At 42.4% G+C, this 16,868-nt stretch overlaps 1 pseudogene; it reads right to left on the bottom strand.

Annotated features, from left to right (window-relative positions):
* LOC138840844 (chromodomain Y-like protein) overlaps positions 1–16,868 on the bottom strand; it is an 85,130-nt pseudogene that overhangs the window by 16,815 nt on the left and 51,447 nt on the right.

The raw sequence follows: 16,868 nt of genomic DNA, 5'->3' as shown, positions 1-16,868 counted from the left end.
TGCCATATTTGCTTGTGTGTGTGTGTGTGTGTGTGTGTGTGTGTGTGTTTTCCTCATCTTTCTCTGTCCCCTTCCTGGGTGCCTGTCTGCCTCTTTCTGACCTCAGATGGTGCTCCTTCTCCATACCGCCCTTGCCTTTAGCCTCCTATCTGGGTCTACAATGAGTCCTAAATTGCCAGAGACCTGAGTTGAAACTTTTCTTTGGGGCCCAAGTCCAGCTGTCCAAATCTTTGGCCTCCTGCAGGAGATTCTGGGTCAGCCAAGCCAGCTGCAATAAAGTCTTGCCTGTCTGTGGGTGTGGAACTTAGACATGGGATGTCCTGCCCTTTTCCTCTTCTAGACCTCTGGCTGCATGTCCCTCTCAGGAGGCTGGCAGTGAGTGGGGGAAGGGGGTTGCCAGTGGCTCTGGCCAACTCCAGCTTCATTGCGGACTGAAGGCCGCCCAAGCAAGAAGGATTCCGTGCTACATTGAAGGTGAGGCCAAGATGGCTTGGAAGTGTCTGTTGGTGTCTAGGAAATGTCAACATACATTATCGCAGGCAAGTCAATCTTCCAGCCTTAGCTGGGCCTCTCAAATCCTTCTAGAGAATTCTGGATGCCCAGAACACTGAGGCACAGACTTTAGATTCCAGGGCCAGGGAATTGGTGTAGGAGAGACTGGTATGGCCAATACCTCAACGTTCTGGGCATTAGCCTTGACCTAGGAATGCCCCCATTGTGTACGTTCACGTCTTAACCCAGAGCTGGCCAGAAACAGGCCACTTGTGGTGGTGCTGTAGAAGTGGCAAGAGTGGAAGTGAGATCTAGGATGACCAATATCTGGATTTAGGGCCTGACGGCGGGGGCGGGGGGGAGGTGAAGGTGTCTTTTAAAAAAAAAATCTCTAAGAGCTGGAACTCAGGGCCTAGGCACTGAGTTTCCCTTGCTCAAATCTAACACTCTACCACTTGAACCACAGCTCACATTTCATCTTTTTTAGTAGTTTAGTGGAGATAAGCGTCTCACGAACTTTTTTGCCTGGGCTGGCTTCAAGCTGCCATCTTAAGAGCTCAGCCTCTTGAGTAGCTAGGATTGCTGGTATGAGACACTGGCACCTGCTAAGGATGTTAGTGTGTGTGTGTGTGTGTGTGTGTGTGTGTGTGTGTGTGTGTGTGTGTGTGTGTGTGTGTTTACCAGGGCTTGAGCTCAGAGCCTAGGTGGTATCCTTTAGCTTGTTTGCACAAGGCTCATGCTCTACCAGTTGTACTACAGTAGCTCTGCTTCTCAGCTTTTTGGTGATTCATTGGAGATAAGAGTCTGCCCACCCAAGCTAGCTTTGAATCTTGCTTGATCCTCATGTGTCAGCCTTAAGTAGCTAGGATTATAGGCATGAGCCACTGGCATCCAGCTGCAAGGATGTCTCTTCATACTGTCTTCTGTTCTAACAGCTGTCTACTTGCCCTGGCCTAGATCTCTGATCTCCACATCAGCTCCCAGCAGCCCTTGACTGTATGGAGAACATAAAGCTCAAACCTGCCAAGTATCCTATTACTATGTTCTCACCGGAGGGTTTGTTTCCTCTGAAGCCTGGAGGAGTAGGGGGAGGAGGAAGAAGGTTAGCTGTAGCTGTGTGCTAGGCTGGGAGAGAGGTACACTGTCTTAGCCAAGAAGGAAAATGTGGCCAGATGTTAATAGCTCATGCTTTCATATTCCTAGCTCCTCAGGAGGCTGAGATCTAAGGATTGGCATTCAGAGGCAGCCCAGCTCACTTTTCTTTTCTTTTTATTTTTTCTGGTATCAGTAGGATCTTTTTTTAGTGTGTGTGAAAATACTGTACAGAGGGGTTACAATTACATGGGCAAGATAATGAGTACATTTCTTATCACCAGCTCACTTTTCTAAAGTGTGTGAGACTCTCCTTTCCCAATAACCACCTGAAAGCTGGAAGAAAAGCTCTGCCTCAAGTGGTAGAGTTGCTAGCCTTGAATGAAAAAGTGAGGGACAGAGCCCAGGTCCTGAGTTCAAGACCTAGTACCAAGATGTGCCCATGCACACACACACACACACACACACACACTCACACTCACACACACATACACACACACACACACACACACAGAGAGGTAGGTTGTAATGATGAGTTGTGCTAGAACTGGGGGCAGTCGAGAGGCACAGTCATAGTAAATTCTGGACACATAAATTATTTCTCCTCAACTCCTTCTTGGGCTGAGGGGTCTGGGCCATGGCAGTAAATTCCATGGAACCGGCACCTCCATCCATGCATAGGGTACAGGACCAAGGGAAGAACACATTTTTACTCGTTTTTACTCGGTGCATGATTGCAGACCTTCATCTGCCTCTGAACATTCTTGAGGAAAGCAGGGCTCTGAGCCCTGGGACTCTTGGGATAGCCACTGCTACAAGCAGCAGCCAGCCACCTGTGGATTCCTGAGCCTATGAGTCTTTCATGAGCCCAACTCAACACCCACCCAAGGTGTGCTTGACAAATTTGCCCCCATGAGTAGGCATTACCTGCTGTGCCATCTTGCAGATCTTGCCCCTCCTGGCCCAGAAACCTGGTCTGAAATATTGACTTACTGCTCAGATCCACACTGCACCCATGACAGTTGCCATTCTGATGCCATTCTGGCCCATGTCCTCCGTGCCCCAAGGCTAAAACCTTCTCTGATACTTTGGCCCGCTCTGTAGGCAAAGGTTCCCAAAGAGTGGTGCTTTCAAGACTTGTAAGAAATGTAGATATTGGGAGACCCTTAGGGGCCCACTGGAAATTACTCTGCCTAGAGCCACAGAGTGAGGTTCAAGCAGGACAGGTGTTGCTCATGGGGCTAGAACTCTGGGCCTGGGCACTGTCCCTTCAGCTTTTCAGCTTACCACTTGAGCCACAGTACCACTTCCAGTTTTCCTGTGATTCATTGGAGATCAGAGTCTCCCGGACTTTCCTGCCCAGGCTGGCTTTGAACCATTATCCTCAGATCTCAGCCTCCTGAGGAGCTAGAAGGATAAACATGAGCCAGCAGCACCCAACTTATTTGGACTTTCACCACAGTGTTCTAGGAACTCCTGAAAGCTTTTCTTTATTTTTTCTATGCCAGTACTGGGGCTTGAACTTAGGGTCTGGGCTCTGGTCTCTTTAATTTTTGCTTCAAGGCTGGCACTCTATCACTTGAGCCACAGCTCCATTTCTGGCTTTTGGTAGTCCATCGGCAAGAAGAGTCTCACTAACTTTCCTCCCCTGAGCTGGCTTTGACCCATGACTTTGATCTCAGTCTTTTCAGTAGCTAGGATTTACAGGGGTTGAGCCACCAGTAGCATTGGGCTAGAAGCTTTTCTTAAGCAAGTGTTCTTCCCTGCATTTGCCCTGACTCCTCCATGTAAAGGAGGCCTGAGGGTAAGGAGCTGTGAAAAATAGTCTTCCAGCCACAGGAAATTGCTGGGGTCCATGGTGAAAAGCCAAGCTCATCTTCCCCCTTAGCCCCATTCTGGGACCTCCACCCTCTGCCCTCTCTGTGGCTCAAGTACAAACCTTGACCCAGCCTTGAATGCCCTGCAGGACTTGTGTGAAGCCACAGAACCTTCATTCCACCCACACCACCTATTCTACACCACACCTCAGGAAACTTTGTGCATGTTGTACCTTCTGCCTGAGGCTCTCTATCTTGTTCCACATCTTAGAACTCCTGTGGAATTTTGGCACTGGTTATATCACCTCCAGGAGCCAGTCTTTCCTTCCCTTCTCCCTCTTTTTTTAATATTGAGTTGCTAGGGATGGAACTTTTGCAGGCTGACTGGCAAATGCTCTAGCTTGGTGTGTGTGTGTGTGTCTGTGTGTGTGTGTGTGTGTGTGTGTGTGTGTGTGTGTGTGTGTGTGTGAGTTGCTAGAGATGGAACTTGTGCAGGCTGACTGGCAAATTCTCTAGCTTGGTGTGTGTGTGTGTGTGTGTGTGTGTGTTTGCCAGTCCTAGGGTTTGAATTCATAGCCTGGATACTATCCCTGAGGTTTTGTGCTCAAGACTAGCACTCTATTACTTGAACCACAGCTCTACTTCTGACTTTTGGGTGATTAATTGGAGATAAGTGTCTCATATAGACTTTCCTGCTTGCTATTGTGATCCTCAGATCTCAGCCTTCTGAGTAGCTAAGATTACAGGTGTGAGCCACCAGTAACTGTCCTCTACCCTACCTCTTACCTCTAACCTTGGCTCTCCTATAAGTACCAGAAGAATATGTCTCACCAGGCTCACTTTTTTGCCAGTCTTGGGGCTTGAAATCAGAGTCTGGGCATGTTCCTGAGTTTCTTTTTGTCAAGGCTAACACTCTTATCACTTAAGCCACAGTGCCACTTTTGGCTTTTTCTATTTCTGTGATACTGAGGAATCAAACCCAGGGCTTCATGCGTGCTAAGTAAGCACTTTACCACTAAGCCACATTCGCAGCCCAAGGCTCACTTCTGACAGGAACTATGAGGGTGGGCTTTATTGGCTTACCCCTTTTGGTGCAGAAATCGCTGGCTATTTCATATCTTTGCCAAGATTTGGGACCAGGATGTGACTCGGCAATGAGGAATGGTGAATGAGGGATAGCCACCAGGCCCTAGAGGAGTAGGCTCACATATTCTACAGAGGGATAGAGAATATGGAGCCAGAACCTTTGACAACTCCTACAGCCTAGGACCTGTGGTCTCCCTGGAGGCAGTGGCTGGCTGCTAGGTGTCCCGATGGGACATCTCAACCAGAACATAAGGCACTTGTTGCACTGCCCTGGCAAAGCCGGCGTGGCTTCAGTTATTAAATGGCAGAGAAGGATGCTTTGTTCAAGGTGCTGGCTCAGACTTAGGACCCTCTGAGGACTTGCCCAGGTTGGGGGGATGGACATGAGAACCTGCTGAATGCCCATCATCCATCCATACACAGAGACATGGAGTTATTGCCTCCTTTATTTGGGGTGGGGGTGAGGAAGTTCCAGGGTTGTCATATGAGCCTAGGCCCTGTCCCTGAGCTCCATTTACTCAAGGATAGCACTCTGCCCTTGAGCCACAGCCCCACTCATGATCTTTTTTCCCCCCTGTGATCTCTTAGAAAGAAGAGTGTTTTGGACTTTTTTGCCCTGGATGCATTCAAATTGGCATTCTCTACATCTCAGCTTCAGGAGGAGTTAGGATTATAGGCAGGAGCCACTGACACTTGGCTTTCTTTTCTTCTTGTTGTTCTTTATTTTAATTGTGACAATCTGAAATCTTCACAGTGTCATTCCAATGTTTTGCATTCAAAGTAATCTACCCAGGCCTGGAATTCGAATGCTATGACTATCACCCACAAATGGAGGGAGATCCTGATGAACTCATTCTTGTTCATGTGAATGCTAATGGAATGTTATAAAAGTAATAATTAAATTTGCCATTAATTCATGATTGTATTTTAGAATGCCACACAAAAATTATTGGATTTATATCTTCATTCTAGCACCAAGGTATGATTAAGGATATTGACTATTTTTTAATTAATGCTGTTGTAAGTATTCAACTATGATACTTCATTAAATGGAGTCATAATTTAGTAACTAATAATTGGTTATAACATATATATAATTTAATAACATCTTCACATTCCCTCTTTGTAAGTGTGTGTAAATATATATATATATATATATATATATATACATATAGATGCAGGTATATATATATATATATATATATATATATATATATATATATATATATATATATATATATAATATCATTCTACACATTTATCAATTGAGCAGTACTGTGGCTTGGTCACAGTTCCTTAGAATTTTCTGGATGCTCAGTTTGCTGGAGGCTGGTGTGCTAAGACTGTATCCCATTTATGGATTGGGCAATGTAGGCTGAGTTGAAATTCCAGCATGGCCAAAAACTTATTTGTGGAGTAAGAAGCCAATTTTACACTTTTTGTTCATTCTCTGTGAAAGTCCTGGGTCTCAATACGATGTATAATCCATATGCAAATATATCCTATGAGATATGATATAAAAAAGAAAATGTTATATGTGTAACAATACTAAATAAGTAAGAGTAATAAATGTCATATGCAGTAGAACGTATGTATGTAAATAGATCTCATATATATGAATATTATTTTTTCCAGTGCTGGGGCATCTATTCAGACTCTGGGAACTGGTCTGAATTTCTTTTTTCTTTTTTTCTTTTCTTTTCTTTTCTTTGCCAGTCGTGGTGCCTGAAATCTGGGCATGAGCACTGTCCCTCAGCTCTTCAGTTCAAGGTGAGTGAACGCTCTACCACTTGACCTACAGTGCCACTTCCAGCTTTTTCGGCTTATGTGGTGCTGAGTTACTGAACCAGGGGCCTCATGCATGAAAGGCAAGCACTCTACCACTGAGCCACCTTCCCAGCCCCATGAATTTCTTGTCTTTAATGATGGTGAGCTTTCCTCTTCACACATAGTGTCACAGAGTTACCCAGACCCTTAGTTCAAATCCCAGGCCTGCTAAAAAATAGTGCAATTTCCTCACCAGGGTCTTATTGTTATTATTACTTTTTTTTGGCCTAGCACAGGGCTTGAACTCAGGTCTTCGCATCTCTGCCACAGCTGATCATTGGATCCTACCACCCTACTTCAAATTTCGGAGCTGGCAAAAAAATAAATAAATAAAAAGGAGAAGGATAAAACTGAGAAGTTCAAGAAGGCAGTTTTACTTTTTTTATTCCTTTATATTGTGACCATCCTGGGTCTAAATGACAAGCCCCAGAATGTGTACATGACATTGCATTGCTAATGTTTGGTGGGCTATTAGGGAAGCCATAGCTGAAACAAGCAACTTAGACCTGGAGGTCCAATCTTGGAACTGCCACTAATGAATGTGGGAGGTTCTAAGAAACGCATTCTGATATACATCCGTACAAATAGAATGTTATAAAAGTAACATTTAAATTAGTAGTTAGTATATGATTATATTCTAAAATTAAACACAACAATTACTCTACATTGACTAATTTTCAATTAATACTTTATTATGTATTCAATCATGATACTTAAAAAAGGAAGGAATAATTTAATTGCCAATAATTGGTAGTAATATCATATATGCAGTTTCATAATATACAGACATCTCTTGTTTTATATCTATCTATCTATCTATCTGTCTATCTATCTATCTATCTATCTCTATCTACCAATCTACACATTTATCTGTTTATACACTTGTCACTCCTGGGGCTCAGTGTTAGAGTGCTCACTGAGTATGTACAAAGTCCTGGGTTCCATTCCTCACTACCACTTGCACAGAAAAATCCAGAAGTCATGCTGTTGCTCAAGCAGTTGAGTACTAGCTTTGAGCATAAAAGTTTAGGGACTGTGTCTAGACACTTACTCAAGATGCAGGACTGGCACCAAAACAAAACAATTGAATGTTCTGACTGCAAAGATATAAGAATAGGACTGCAAATACATCATTGTAGAGCAAGCTAGGAGTCTGGTGCTGAGAGCTGCCATCTAACCTGACTTAGCCAGAGGTAAACTGCTGCAACCCAGCTACACGGAACCAGATGCTTCTGGCTCAATCAGCCCTGTCATCCAAGATACTGGGGGGCTGAGATCAGACACTGGTGGTTTTAAAATCCAGCCCTGACAGGAAGTCTGCAAAACTCTGAGCTGTGGCTCAAAGTGGTAGAGCTCTAGCCTTGAGCAAAAGATCTTAGGACAGTACCCCCAAACTTTCAGTGGAATCCCCGTGGCTGACTCACTGCCCGCCCTACAAAAAACCCACCCCTCTAAATCATTAGAACTTTGTGTAGTTTGGTGACACTGATGAAAGCATCCTAATTCTAATGACAGTGTGTGGGATACAGCTATGTCATGAGTCTTATATGAGGAATGGTGTACTGAGTGCATTCTTGCATCTGGTCCTTGTAAGAGCTCCACAGATTATTGTGCAGATGAGAACCTTGAGGCTCAGATATGTCCCCATGTCAGGGCCAAAATGATGTATGTACTGAACTCTAGTGAGTTTTCTCCTGCAGAAAATTGTTTTGGTTTATTTTTTCTCGGTCATGAACCTTAAACTCAGGGCCTAGCTACTGACTCTTCACTGTTGGGCTCATGGCTAGCACCCTACCAAGGGGACCCAAGGACACCCATACAAAAGTGTTACAGTCTAGGCATCTGTGGCTGATATCTGTCATCCTGCCTACTTTGACACATTTTTTTTCCTTCTCTGTAAAAATCCTGAGTCTCAGTATGAAGTATAATCCATATGCAAATATATCCATGTGATAAGATGTAATAAATGAAATAAATGTTATATATGCAATAATACTAAATAAATAAATAATGAATAAATAAGTGTAATAAATGTCATGGAGTAAGCCCATGTATGTAAAAAGATCACATATATGAATATTAATTTTCCCAGTGTTGGTGCTTAAATTCAGCCTGGAAACTGGTCTGAAATTCTTGTCTTCAACAACAGTGAACTTCCCTTCCTCCACAGTGTCACAGAGTTACCCAGACCCTGAGTTCAAATACCAGGCCTGTCAGAAAAATGGAGCAAATTCCCAGTCACAGCCTTAATTTATTTTGTCCAGGCCCAGGGCTTGAACTCAGATTGTGGCATTTCTGCCTCAGATTCGATCACCCTAGCCTGGGGTGTATCCAATGGACCCACAGCCCATTCTGAGATCCTAGGACCCAAGTTCAAATCTCAGGACTGATAAAAAAAAAAGGAGAAGGGCAGGGAAGATGGCCCAGTAGTAGAGTGCTTTCCTTGCATGCATAAGGCCCTGGGCTCGATTCCTCAGCACCACATAAACAAAAAGCTGGAAGTGGTGCTATGACTCAAGTGGTAGAACACTAGTCTTGAGCTGAATAGTTGAGGAACAGTGTCCAGACCCAGATTTCTGGCCCCAGAACCAACAAAAAAGAAAAAAAGAGAAAGGGGAGGAAGAATAAGGATAAACCTGGGAAGTTCCAGAAGGTGGTTTTACTTTGTTTTTTCCTTTGCATTGTGACCATCCTGGGTCTAAATGAAAGGGCCCGGAAAGAGTATGTGACCTTACACTGCTGAAGTTTGGTGGGTTATCAGGCAAGCCATAGCCAAAACCAGCAACCTAGGCCCAGGGTTCAAATTCTGGAACCGCCACCTACGAATGGTGGGAGATCCTAAGAAATGCATTCTGACATACATCCATATGAATGGAATGTTTAAAATAACAATTACATTAGTAGTTAGTATATGATTATATTTTAAACTTAAAAACAATAATCATAGTACATTGACTAATTTTCAGTAAATATATTATTGTATTTTCAACAATGAGAAATGAAGGAATAATTTAATTATGGATAATTGATAGTAATATAGTATGTGTAATTTAATAATATACAGATATCTTTCTTATTTTATACATATATATCTGTACATATATATTTCTACACTTGTCACTCCTGGGGCTCAGTGGTAGAGTTCTTGCCTAGTATGTATAAAGCCCTGGATTAGTTTCCACACTATCACATGCACAGAAAAAGCCGGAAGTGGTGCTGTCACTCAAGCACCAAAGAAAAGTTAGAATGTTCTAACTGCAACTATACAAGAACAGGACTTTAAATACGTCATGACAGAGCAAGCTGGGAATCTGAAGATGACGGCTGCCATCTATCCTGACAGCCAGAGGTTAACAGCTGCAAAACAACTCCATCGAACCAGATGCTGCTTGCTCACCCTAGCTGCTCAGGGGATGAGATCTGACATTGGTGGGTTGAAAACTCAGCCTTGGCAGGAAGTCTGTGAGACTCTGAGCTTTGGCTCAAAGTGGTAGAGCTCTAGCCTTGAGGAAAAGATCTTAGGACAGTACCCACAACCCTATGAGTGCCACCCCTGAGTCTGATGACCCTCCTCCCCCACCCCGACTAACCACCCTTCTAAACTGTTAGATGTGAACTTGCCTGGTTCGTGACATTTTTCTGAAGGAATGGTGATACTGATGAAAACATCCTAATTCTAATGACAGCTTGTGGAATACAGCTATATGAAGAGTCCTTCCTGGGGTGCTGGGTGCTGAGTCCTTCATGGGGTGTATTGTTTCATCTGATCCTTGTTAGAGCTCCACTAGCAAGATGATTGTGCAGGTGAGAAACTTGAGGCACAGATATTTCCCAAGGCAGGGCCAACTTAATGCATGTACTGAACTCTATTGAGTTGTCTCCTGCAGACAATGGTTTTTGTTTAGTTTTCTCCATTACGAACCTTGAACTCAGAGCCTAGACACTGATTTTCCTCTTATGCGCATGGCTAACACTCTACTGTGCCGAGCCAAGGACCGCCTTGCAGCAAAGTGTTACGGGTTAGGTATCTTTAACTGAGGTCTATCATCCTGCCTGCTCAGGAAGCTGAGGATCTGGGTTCAAAACTATCCCACACACAAAAGGTCCCATGGCACTATCATCTCCTATTCACCACTTAGAAACTTGAAGTGGAAGCTGGGTGCTGGTGACTCATGCCTGTTATCCTAGCTACTTACTCAGCAGGCTGAGAGCTCAGGATCACGTTCCAAAGCTAGCCTGAGCAGCAGATTCCTTGAGATGGTTATCTCCAATGAACCACCAGAAAGCCTGAATGGGTTCTGTAGCTCAAGTGGTAGAGCTCTCCACTTAAGCTGAAGAGCTGAGTGACAGCACCCAGGCCCAGACTTCAACTCCTGCAACTTACAAGAAAAGAAAGAAAGAAACCTGAAGTGCAGGGCTGGGAATGGGTCTTAGGGGTAGAGTGCTTTGCATGTTTGAAACCCTGGCTTTGAATCCTCAGTGGCACATCACTAGAAAAAGCCTGTAGTGGCTCTGTGGCTCAATTGGTAGAGTGCTATGCTTGTACAGGAGAAACTCAGGTACAGTTCTGAGGTCCTGAGTTCAAGCTCCAGGACTGGTATATGCACACAAATTACCCCCCCCCACACACACACACAGATACCAGAAGTGAAACTGTGACATCAAAGGGTAAAGCACTGGGAAGTAGGGCCTGAGAGAAGACTTGAACTGGTACAGCTTCTTCCCAGGCTTTGCCTTTGTTTTAAGGATTTTCAGAAAAAAAAAAAAAAACTTTAAACAAGGTTAACTAGACCTTGGCTCCAACCAGCCCTGCTCCTGGAATGGAAAGAATGTATCTAGAATGGAAAGAATGCCTCTAGTTCCCCCTCTCCTTAACAACCTAACTTACTTTGATAGTTGAGTTAAAGACTGACCCATAAAACAGATAGATTGTAATCTGGCTCCAACTACCTGCCTTTCACACATGCTTACAGTAAACTCTGCCTATTGGCCACCTGTGTGTGGTCTGGTATGACCATGCAATCCTTTTGTATGGTATGATTTCATTGATCACCTGTGCTTGACCAGGCTCGACCTCATGGATTTTTACCTTTAAAAACCAAAGAATGGGAGCTGCTCAGGGTGGCAGTATCAGCTCCTTAGCCTGTGCTGTGGCCCTGGCCGGTCAGTGTAGGAACCTTCTCAATAAAGTTGCTTCTATGTTACTAACTTTGCTCTGTCACTCCAGACAAATAGGTGGGTTTGCCTGCCTGAGTAGGAATCTTCCTACTACACAGTCAACTTCTGTTTTGAGCTCATGGTCAGTACTCAGGCCCTGTGTTCAACCTAGATACCTAGCCACCCAAGGCCCAACTAGGAGAGGTCAAAGGTTTCCAAACCTGATGAGCTCCACCAGCCCTACATAACAGGGAACATTGTGATTTTGGAAATGTGCTTAGATGTAGCAAGCTTCGGAAAACCTGGGGAGGCACCATTGCCAATAATGAATCATTGCATTAGGTTCAGCTCCCTAGTTGTTGTCTGCCAGAAGAAATCTTGAATTAATTGTAGCAGTTTGTTTCAACACTGGAACATATTCTAACAAAGACAGGATAAGTGCAGGGAACATGGCCTGTCCCTGGAGGTGGCACAAATGAAGTCTTCCTGTCAAAACAGAGCACTGGGGAGAGAGATATCTTGGGGTACAAAGAGGCCTTTTTCTCCTGGTCTTCAGAGCCTGCCCATACTCATCATAACTAGTTGGCCCGGATAGAGTTGTTTGTTAGAGAGCTGTAAGGGAGTGAGGCCTTTTGACTGCCTGTTCTAACAAAGAGGCAGACTTCCTCCAGCAGCATGGGGTGTGAAGAAACCTTCAGGCTACACTGGGAACAGGGAGGGGAGCCCTGGAACATGCACTGTCTTGAAACCACCCTCTGGGCTATGAAATCATTCTATTCAAAGCAAATTTCCTAGCTGGGTGCCTTTCTTCATAGCGACTCTGGATGTTCACCAATAGAAATACATTCACACATACACAGACACATGGAGTTACTGGCTCTATTTTTTTTTTTTTTTGGTGCAGGTCCTGAGGCTTGAACTGTGAGCTTAGACATTGTCCCTGAGCTCCTTTTGCACAAGGAAGCACTTTATTATGCCTTAAACTATGATACATCATTAAATGAAGGCATAATTTAATACCTAATAATTATTAGTAATATATTACATTTAATTTAATGATATATAGACATCTCACATTCTATAAATATATTTATATATTTAAATATACACTGTGATATACATATACATCTCTCTCTCACACTCTCCCTGCATATATATGTATTTGCAGCAATTTATACATCTATCTATTTATATATTGGCCACTCCTGGAGGTTAAACTTAGGTCCTGGGAACTCCCTGGCAGTGAATTTGTTTGAGGCTGCTGTGCTTACATTGATCCCTTGATGAGTTGGGCATTCAAGGCCCTGAGTTCAAATCCCAGCAGTGCCAAAGACAATAGGTGGGGTTAGAAACCAATGTTGACCTGCTCTGCTGTCTGTGAAAATATTGTTTCCTGTGCAAATACATATATATGATGTATATTATAAATGTATATAAATATTATTTTGCCAGTCCTGGGGCTAGAATTCATGCCCTGGGAAATGCTCTTGACTTTCTTTTATTCAAGGAGGGTGAGCTTCCACTTTACCCACAGCAACATAGAGTTACCCAGGCCCTGATTTCAAATCCCAGGTATGGCAGATAAAATGTCCCAAATTCCAAGCCAGGACCTTAACTTTTGGGGGGAGGAGCAGGCACGGGGCTTGAACTCAGGTCTTCACAACTCTGTCTCAGCCTTGATTACCCTAGGTTGGGTTGCAGGTTTTACACCCACAGATGATCCAAGGATCCTAAGACCCAATTTCAACTCCCAGCACTGGCCAACAAACAAACAAATCAAAATGGAAGAGGAAAAACCAGAAAGTTTTACACAACAGTTTTACCTTTGTTTCTTTTGCACAGTCAACATCCTGGGTCTCACTGACTTGGCTTAAAAATTGTACATGACTTTGCATGGCTGAGGCTGGTGGGCTGTCAGTGAAGCCTGAGGTTAACCCTGACACCTGCGCCCTGAGTTCGATCCTGGGACTCCCACATTACACATGGCTGAAGATCCTAGGAAACTGGTTCCTATCTCTAGGAACACTAATAGAATGTTTGAAATGTGCTAATTGAATTACAAGTTAACTAGTCTTTCTAATATAAAATTGTATGCATTAAATATAGGTCATTGGTTAGTTTAATTAATATTTTATTAAATCTTCTACCGAGATTAATTAATGGAGGAATAATTTTAGACCAAATAATTAGTAGCAACAGAATATATAAAAGTAAGATATAGACATCACTCTTTATATAGAGTTATACACTAGAATCTACATAAATGTCTATCTGTCTCCCTCTGTATATGTTTATAGATGCATATACATATGTAATTAAACACACACTGCATTTTACACATCTATGCGTTTAAATCTTATCCAGTCCTAGGGCCAAATTTGACTGAAAACTCCATTTGCATCAGACTGGTGTGCTAACATTGACCCATGCCCCATTCATGAAGTGGGTTTTCTAGGCCTTGAGTTTAAATCACATAACTGCCAAAACTTAAGTAATCCTGGTGGAAGAAGACAAATGTCCCATTTGTCTTCCTTATTGGTGAAAGTCCTGGGTCTCAGGAATGATGTATAGTACATTGGCAAATCTATGTTGTATGTAATAAGATGTAAAAATGGCTATGTGTGTAATCATACTCACTAAAATACATAGGAAATAAATAAAACACAAAATAAAATGAATAACCACACTAACTGCAGTATGCAGTAAACATGTGTATGTAAATATGAATCCTGTATTTAAAATGAATACAAATATTATTTTTGCAAGAGCTAGGACTTGAATTTAGTCCCAGGGAACAGGCCTGACTTTCTTGTCTACCAGCACGGTGAGCTTCCCCTTCTCCCACAGTGCTGTAGATGTACCTAGGCCCTGAGTTCAAATCCCAGGACTGGCAGAAAAAAATGGCATGAATTCCAAGCCACGCAGTCTCATAATTTTTAAAATATTTTAATGTGTTTATTTATTTGTTTGTTTATTTATTTATTTATTTATTTATTTATTTATTTATTGTCAAGCATAGAGCTTGAACTCAGGGCATGGCAACTCTGCCTCAGCTTCAATCACTCCAGGCTAGCGTGCAGCCACTGGAACCACAGCCAAACCTGAGTTACCAGGGCACAAATGCTGACAGGAAAAATAAATACATAAAACAACACAGAAACAAAGAATAAAAACCTGCAACTTTCAGATGGCTGCAGGTTTTACATTTGTTTTCGTTGCAAGGTGATCTTCCTGGGTCTGAATGACATGGCTGAAAAGTGTTGGAAACCTGGAATTGCTGAAGGCTGGAGGGCTACCAGGAAAGCCATAGGCCAACACGACAATATAGGCCCTGTGTTCAAAGCCTGGTCCTGACCCCTACAAATGGCAGGAGATCCTAATAGTCTCCTTCCTATTCATAGGAATACTGATGGAAGGTTATGAATGTCAAGGTTGAATTAGTTGTTCCTGAATGATGCTACTATAAAATTAGAGTGATTTTATGAGGCCGATGGATTTTCATGAATATTTTTGACACATTAAAAGAATACTATTAATTACATGGACACAATGGTTTCAGGACAGTGGTTGATTTAATTAACAATTCATTAAGGATGAAAACAATAATATAAATTACATGGAGGCATTAAAAATACCCAAATATTGGTAGGAATGTAGCCTATTTAAATGAATAATGTATAGACATCTCTGGCAGTCTATAAAGATCTATATTTATTTGTGTACTACCATCTGCATGTCAATCTGTTCTTATTTTCTCAACCCCTGGGGCTCGAACTCAGGTGATGGAAACTACCTGTCAGCTCAATAATCCCCAGGCTGGCATACTGACACTCACCCATTCATGAATTGGGGCTTGTAGGTTGTGAATTCAGATGCCAGCACTCACAAAAATTGATTCATAGAGTAAGAAACCCTTGGTGACACAGGTTTTCCTTTGCTGTGAAAGTCCTGGATGTCAGGTGTGAAGTTCATACATAGGCAAATCTATCCTATATAATAAATGTAATAAATAGTCCATGTGTAAGAACAGTCAATAAAATAAATGGTAAATAAATGAATAAAACAAAAAAAATGAGTAGCTACACTAAGCACAATATGGAGTCAATATGTGTGGCTCGATCTCAGGGCCTGGGAACAACCTGGAAGCTGAATTGGCTAGAGGCTGCTGTGCTGGCAGCCACACATAAGTGAATTGAGCCTTCTAGGCCCTGAGTTTAGATTCCAGCACTGCCAAAAATGTAATCATGGAGTGGGAAACCGAGCATGACACATGATTTTCTTTTCTTTGAAAGTGTTCAGTGTCAGGTAGGATGTATAATTTGGATGCAAATCAATATGCTATGTAAGTAGAATGTCACAAAGTTAAAAAAAGTCATAGGTGGAAGAATTGTCACTACAATAAATGATAAACAGATTGAATTAATAATGAATCATTCTAGGATAAAATTAGATGTGGTAATTATAGGATGTGGATTAAGTTTAATTAATATTTTATTAAGTATTAACAGAATAAAAATTGCATAGAGACATAAATACCTAATTATTGGTAGTATCACATGATGCATAATTTAAGAATATATAGACACCTGTCTCATTCTCTAAAATATTTAATTATATGTATGGATGTATGTACTTATATGATAAACAATAACAGGATATTGAGTATTAATTAATGCTTTATTAATTGTTAGCTGGGACACATCATTAAATGGAGATATAACTTAATATCTAATAATTGATAACAACATTATCTATAATGTAATAATATAGACATCTCTCTTTTGTCTATATAATATTTATATACAACAATCTAACTATTTATACCTCCTTTACTCCTGGGGCTCAGTGATTGAGTGCTCCCCTAGTAAGCATGAGCCCTGGGTTCGACTCCTCAGTGCCACTAAGCAGAAAACTTGGAAGTTCTTCTGTCTTTCAATCAAGTGAGTGCTAGCCTTGAGCACAAATGCTTAGGGAGAGTGTCTAAGCCCTTACTCAAGCCCCACCACTGCCACCAAAAAAAGGCAGAATGTTCTAACTGCAATTATAGAAGGACAGGACTTCAAATACCACATCACAGAACAAGCTAGGAGTCTGGCACTGACAGTTGCCACCTAACCTGACTTAGGCATATGTAAACAGCTGCAACCCAGCTCCACAGAAGCAGATGCTGCTGGCTTAACCCCATCATCCTGGCTGCTTGGGAGCTTTAAAACCAAGCCCTGGTAGGAAGTATGTGAGACTCTTGGAGATGTGGCTCTAAGTAGTAGAGCCTTAGCCTTGAGCAAATGTTATTAGAACCGTATCCCCATGCATTGAGTTCAAGCCCTATGGGTAGACTGCCCCCCCAAAAAACACCCCACTAAACCATTAGATGTGAACTTGTGTGATTTGTGAAAT

The sequence above is a fragment of the Dipodomys merriami genome, unplaced genomic scaffold (assembly GCF_024711535.1).
Source record: "Dipodomys merriami isolate MVZ:Mamm:240054 unplaced genomic scaffold, mDipMer1.0.p SCAF_302, whole genome shotgun sequence".
NCBI classification, from domain to species: domain Eukaryota; kingdom Metazoa; phylum Chordata; class Mammalia; order Rodentia; family Heteromyidae; genus Dipodomys; species Dipodomys merriami.
The sequence above is the reverse complement of the archived record's forward strand: the minus strand, read 5'-3'. Positions and strand labels throughout refer to the sequence as shown.